Here is a 7,484-nt window from a genome sequence, read left to right on the forward strand (position 1 = left end):
GATCTTGGTGTCTAGTTTTTAGAAAACAAAAAAAAAAAAAGAAAAAAAAAATTGAAAATCCAATAGTTAGATCAAAAGTTATGGCCTCAAGAAGCGTGCTATTTAGCTTTTCATGATTTTCAAGATATCTCAACCATTTTAACTTCAATTTTGACTCATGAATAGTCGTTGGAAAGGAAATTTGATAATATTCGCAATGAAACTCATCCCAACCCGTTTTGATGGTCAGATCAAAATTAAGATTTTTGGTGCCCTTAGGAGTCAATCTCGAGTCAAACATGGTCAAAGTCGACAAAAATCACTTCGTAGCTCGGGTTTGATGTATAAACATGAAAAAGGTTGTTTTGGGATGCTTTTGACCCAACTTTGACTTTTGGTCAACCCAAGGTTGACCAGGGGCATTTTGGTCAATTTGACTTGAAATGGCACTTCGAGTGCTCCGATACCCGAGTAGGTTGCGCCACGTCAATCTAGATGTTTCCGTGGCCCTATGGAGAAAAGTTAATATTTTTGAAATTTTTGGGGTCCAGCATGCAAATTGAGGGCAGACAAAATACGGTGTCTACAGCTGCTCCTTCTTTATTTGACATCTCGAGTGCAATGAGAGGTGTCAGATAAAGAAAGTGATTCCGCATTTTGTTGCCCCAAAATTGCATGTAGAAACTATGTTGTTCATGGATCGAGATTGGTTTTACCTGACACGGTTGAGCTACTACAGTTGATTTGAAAAAAAATTCTTTGACTTGGTCCTTGGAATTGGGCAAGAAACTTTGTCTTTTTGTTTTGTTTTGTTTTGTTTTTTTTTGTTTTTTTTTTTTTGGGTCTGTATGTTAGTAGCAAAGCAGGTAGGAAAGCATGCTTGCACTTATTTTATTTTTGGTATTTTAGCATATATATATTTTTTGTTTTTTTCATTTATGCCATGATGATGTTGGAAAATATATCTGTTCACATGTTTAAGTAGCATAGGAAAACTTGCATATGTTGGATGCTATGAATACACATGAAACACTAACAAAACTAGTAGAAAAGCAAGGTAGATATGAGAAACTATGCATGATGAGGATGAAATTTTTTTGAAAGGATTGAAAATGTGAAAACAAAGTAATTTTAAAATGAAAGTAGGATTAAATGGGCATGGCCTAATTAAATCCTGAAGGAGAGATATTTTGGAAATCTTGACATTTTGAAATAAAAAGAGATAGGATTAAACGAGCATGGTCGAATTAAACCCTGAAGGAAAGGTATTTTGAAAATCTTGACATTTTCAGATAAAAAGAGATAGGATTAAACGAGCATGGTCGAATTAAATCCTGAAGGGGAGGTATTTTAAAAATCTTGACATTTTGAAATAAAAGGAGATAGGATTAAACACACATGGCCGAATCGAATCCGCGTGAGATTAGACGAGCATGGCTGAATTGAATCTCGAAAAGATGGATAGGATTAAACGAGCATGGCCGAATTAAATCCGCATGAGATTAAACGAGCGTGGTTGAATTGAATCTGCGTGAGATTAAACTAGCATGGCCGAAATGAACCTTGAAAAGATAGATAGGATTAAACAAGCATGGCCGAATTGAATCCACATGAAATTAAATGAGCATGGCCAAATTGAATCAGCGTGAGATTAAGTGAGCATGGTTGAATTGAACCTCGAAAAGATGGATAGGATTTAATGAGCATGGCCGAATCAAATCTTGAGAGAAAGGTACTTTGAAAACCTTGACATTTTGAGATAAAAAGAGCTAGGATTAAATAAGCATGGTCGAGTCAAACCCTGAGAGAGGTGTATTTTGAAAATCTTGATATTTAATATTTTGTATGTTTCTCCCTTTATATTTAACTAATTATCTAATTAGGCTGGCCTATCGGGCCTTTCCAATTGGGCTTTAGTGTGTGGCTTGGAGTGGGACCAAAAGGGACTAATAAGACACTAGCTCCAATGAGCCTTGAGTTTTTCTGTCAATTCCTGACAAGTCCAGAGTTACCATTAATTATATTTAATACCACTATATAAATATAATTGCACTCTAGGCCTTATTAATAAATTATATCCCAAGACTTTATTATACATGCAACCCCTTCATAAAATATTCGTAGTAATACAAAGTCATGAATGAAGACTGCCACTTTGTGAATTACTACATCTTAATCCTTGAGTACCTAGTTTAATCCTTTAAGTTATTCATCATATATTTATGAAATCCAATTTCATAAATATATACTTTAGTAACTATTTACTAAAGTAGTTAGGCCTAACATTCTGAATAACAAACCCATTAAACTTATCTCAAGGGAATATTTTATATCTCTGTTAAGAGACTATGAATTCTATCTTGAGAATATATGTTCCATCAACACTAAATGTGGCTGCCCAACATACTGAGATTTTGACCGTTACTTTAGATCTCACTCCAGATATATCAAAGCAACCTACACTTCATGATCAGGTCCATTATTCTCTCAAGATTAAGAGTTCATGTAAATATATAAGTCGTGAGATTTATTATTCAATTGACAGTCATTAAGAGAATAATAAATCTCACAGCGGTCCAGTTCAATATGCTTTAACTCTTAAAGCATATCAACATATCAACTAGAAGTCACCACTTCCATGATCAAGACAAATCATCTTAGTTAATATGTTATAGTCTTCGCAGATGAAACGCCAAATTTCGTCACTGACTACAAACTAAATTCTGAGTTTACAAAGAACTTATGATTTATATCTTTTGTGACTTTTCATATAAATTGCATACTATGCATCTTATGGACTCTATGATAATGTCTGAATATTCATGTTACCATTATTTCAAATAATAATAAAACAACTTTATTAATTACAGTATTAAGTCATACATCATATCATACATAATGTCATACATAATATCATACATAGCATTATACAGTAGGATTTAAGGGCATTAATCCTAACATCCATGCAGAGACTGGCACCTTTCATTTGAGTTATGGGGAGTATGCAGTCCTTTCTCTCGATTGGATGGCTATTCTAGGCCTTAGATTTGGCAGGTATCTCATTCCGTCTAATCCTGTAGATTTTGCTACTGTGAGCTCACTCTTAGGCATTCGCTATCCCTTTATTCCAGCGAGGTAAAAGTATTTTGGGCCTATCGATGAGGCTTAGATCCGTATGGAGTGGCTGAGAGATATCATACCTTAAGAGGTGGAGCTTGACGACATTGCTCTCAGGCAATTTTGGCAACAACTGGTCGGTGCTGACCTGCATGCTGCTGGGAGCCATGAGAGTAGTGTCAGACACTGGGGCCTATGATTGGGGGACCCTTTCTTATGGATTCTTTATTGCATTCTTGAGGTAGGCTTCGCTATGTGGCTTTAGGAGCCTTAAGGGTTGCTGCCAGGTTTTGACATGGTAGGCATACGAGTATGTCCCCGCCTTACGCCCACAGTATTCCGACCTTTCTTTAGAGATTTATCCTAGGGCATATGCTTGGTCCCTCTATGATATTACCAAAGTTGTTTTGACATAGCCATCCACTACCAACACTAAATTGGATTGTGTCACCTAGGGTGAGATACTCAACTGTCGCTATGATGGCTGGTTGCTAGCTAGGCATGAGGTTACCCATGGTATAGCTGAGTCACAGGCGCGGTGTTGGTTCTAGGCTTTGTCGAGCTGGGAGTTGTTTTTAGTTGAGAGGACCTATCATCAGGAGTAGAAACCGCATTTTGTACCCCTTATGACTTGGGCCCCCGTTCCCTAATGATGCTCAAACTCTAAAGCCTAAGGCTAGTTTAGAGTCTAATCAGATATTTAAACTGACTTGAGGAGTATTAAAATGGAATATATAACCTTTTTAATGAGCAAAAATCTAATTTTGAAAATAAATTGACCAAAGTAACCCTCGGCTTGTGTACGTGGGTTACGGCTTGCGTACGTGAGCCACCACATGCATACATAGGCACGATCCTACGCACGCAGCTATGGTTTCAGAAGCATAAGAAATGCAAGTTTTTTGCAATAATGGCTGAGGTTTGGAACGAATCCCATATCATCTGGGAGCCACTCCAAACCCCATTTTTTTCCATTATATAAAACGTTATATGGTATATTTTCAAAACACAAAAATCCTATAAGAAAACCTAAGATTCACTAGAAAATAGTGAATCAAAAGGGAATTTTTCTCAAAACACCCTTAAGTCATTTTTATTTGATTGGGAACTTTTCTGGCCCTAATATTTTGAGTTTAAGCTTATTAATCACTTTTTCATTGAATTGTGATAGATTTGACTGAAAGGAACGATAAAAAATCAAGTTTAGGAGCTTTTGCTTTAAGGTACTTTTTAAACTTTTCTTTTTCTTTTCCTTCTTTAATTCTTGTTTTAATCTTTTTCTTTTGTTTAGTTTACATTTATTTATATTTGTTTAGGTTAGTTTTAGGTTTTCCTTATGTTTTTAAGCATGCTAGATTGTTAGATTTTATGTTTCTGGTTGTTGCTTTGTTCCTATGTTGATTAGGGTTTTTGGGTAAGGATTTGCGTACGTATGATCTAGGCTGTGTATGCAAGCTAAACTCATGCGTATGCAGACCCGTTCTAGCATGCATGATGCCATTACCCAAAAAACCCTAACTTTTGTTTGTTTTGGTTCTGTTTTCACATGTTTGTCGACATAGCCTCCTTTCCACATGTTTTAAGCCTCATAAAATGTCTTCTCACCTTGTTAACATGCTTGTTTGTTATCACATGTTAGAATTAGGGTTTGTTTAGTTTTTTCGTTGTTTTGATGACATGCCATTCAATGATGCAAAAAACCAATAGTTGAGCTCCTCGTTGTAGCAGATGGACGATGTTGTGAATGGTGTTGTCTCAGTAGATAGAGAACCTGCAAAATGAACTAGGTGGAAGAGTAACACGCCGGTTTGGCATTAGCCAAACCGCCTCCAATGCTTAACTTAGTAAGGGAGAAAGATTTTTAGAGAAATATACTGAAGAATGATTTCTATAGAGTATTTGTGTGTAATTGATCATACCTTGGGTTTCTGGTGCTTTCTCTTTTATAGTTGAAAGCCTAATCAATGGGCAATGAATCACAGTATTTATGCTCAACGGCTAGTGCGTTACAAAATCTTTGTCTGAAGTTCACACCTCATTCTGTGACCATTGCTCCATCCGTTACGTTTCGTCGTCAATGATCGTAATAATGCGTAACATATTTCCTGGGTAAATGATGATCTTCGCGTAGTGATGACCATAAATTTCTGACTCATTAGTTGCCCCCTTGTTTGAATTGTCGTTTTTTAGACGAGATAAGAACAAATTCGTTTGTTGCTTCGTATTCCATGTACTACGCATTTATGACAGTTTTGATGTTTGAGCAGTTGAATGCCACATGTATAGCCAGGATGCATTCGTTGTGTGGACATGTCTTAGTTTTCCCACAGATGTTTTGGCCACTTGTTTTGCATTTTTCTCTCTTCTTTCCTTTCTTCTGTATTTTTTCCTTATTCAGTTTTTGTTCTAGGGTTTGTTTCTTCTTCGAGCTTCCTTTCTTTGTCTTGCGTTTCCTGGTAAGTCCTTCGTGCTATTTCTTCTTTTCTGATTCTTCCATGGTAGATTATTTTGCTGTTAGAGTAAGTTGTCCTTCGATAGCTTTCTTTTTCGCTCATTTAGGTAGTTTACTTGAGTTCATAGAGGGGAGTGCCTTGACAGGATTAGTTTCTTTGTAGGAGAGGACTGCCCATATACCTCTGTCCTTTCTTGGTTATTTTCCTCTAGTTTCCCATTTTTCTAGGGTAGCTAGGTCGTTCAAAATGTCTTAGGTGAGGTCTAGTGATCTGGAGATGGGGCTATCCTTGTCTGATGTTCGTGTAGTCTTGAAGGCCATTTCTGTGTTCACCCCTTATAAAGCCTAGAACATCTCGTGTAAAGGACGAGCAGCGAATCAGGGATAGGTTTCAATTCCTTGATTCTGTGAAAATTAGGATCCTAAGTGATGAAGAGAGGGCTTGTTACTCTTATGCTGATGAGGTTTGTTTTTACGAGGCTGATTTTGCTAGTGGCCTTCGTTTCCCTGTTCATCCCTTTGTTAGGGAACTTTTTTCCTATTTGCATCTTGCTTTGGCATAGTTAGTGCCTAAGTCTTGCGGATTCTCATTTCTTGCATGGTGGTATGGATGTCCATTAATGATGGTGATGTCATCAGGAGGGACGAATTCCACCATTTTTATCGTTTGAGGAAATCTAAGGACACCTTCTATTATGAGTTTAGGTCGTGGGATAAGGCTTCTAGGTTAATCCTTGATTACCCTTATCTCTCTAAAATCAAAAGCCAAATTTCTTTTTTATCTCCAAAAGTGGTTGGGAGTTCATCCCTAGTGAGGACTTGGATGAAGCCCCCAATTTTTTCTTAGTTGGGGAGTTCCCGTGTTTGGTGCATCTTTCTCGTCTTTTCAGTTGCTTTTCCCTTCTTTTATGAGTGACGATGATAGGTGACTTACTTGTATTCTTGTTTTGCAATCACCTAGCGTCCTCGTCTAAAGAAGAGGTACTAGTGTCGCACTAAGAAAGTAAAGGAGTATCTTGAGTTTGTCAAGGATTTTGACGAACTCGTTTCTCCTCAGTCTTTGTTTTTACATTTACATTTTTTGGGCCCAGAACTGTCTACTAAGGTTCCGGAGAATTTGGAAGTTGTGAAAAAGGGTACGTGTATATGCCTTCTTCTTTCTTTTCTTCTTCTTCTTTTTAAAAAAAAAAAAAAAACTTTTGCCTCGTCCTTTCAGGAACGACGACTAGGTTTAGCAAGCAGAAGTTAGTTGAGGCCAAAGAGAAGAAGGCCAAGGGTGGCATTGTCAGTGGTATTCTATCCAAGAAAAAGGCTAGTGACATTGTTAAGAAAGATCTAGTGATAACGCCTTCTCCTACCCACTTGCCTGCCAAGTGCCTTGCCTCTTCCATTTCATCATTGGAGATGACTGTCTCTGGTGGAGAGGAGACCAGGAAGAAGAAAAAGGCTGGCGGTAAATCTTTCCTTCCTACCTTCTGGGATGACGCTGACAAAGCAGCTTTGAAGGCCCATGAGGCACTTTCTGTGGATGATCTGGGTCCTCTGATGGCGAAGTCATCTAGCGAGGTGATGTCGTCCTATATCCACAAACTTGTGCAGGTAGGCTATTTTTAGCTTCTTCTTTTTCTTTGTTTTGCTTTTGTTAAGGGAGAATTTCTTTATAGGCTTTGGGGGAGTCTCTGTTCGTCTTTGGGAAGCTCTTGGACTTAGAAAAGAAGGTGGCCATGTCTGAGCCCTTGGTCAAGTCTTTATCCGCTAAGAATGAGACGCTAAAGAACAAGGTTGCTATTCTTACTACCGAGGCTGAAAATGACAAGGAGCGTGTGGCAACCTTGGAGAAAAGCCTGCAAGTGGAAAAGGACTTCTGCAAGCTGAAGGACAAGCAGATCGGTGACATAGAGTTGAAACTGCAGAACGTTGGGGCCACGGCGATACA

Source organism: Quercus robur, chromosome 4 (assembly GCF_932294415.1).
Source record: "Quercus robur chromosome 4, dhQueRobu3.1, whole genome shotgun sequence".
Lineage (NCBI taxonomy): Eukaryota > Viridiplantae > Streptophyta > Magnoliopsida > Fagales > Fagaceae > Quercus > Quercus robur.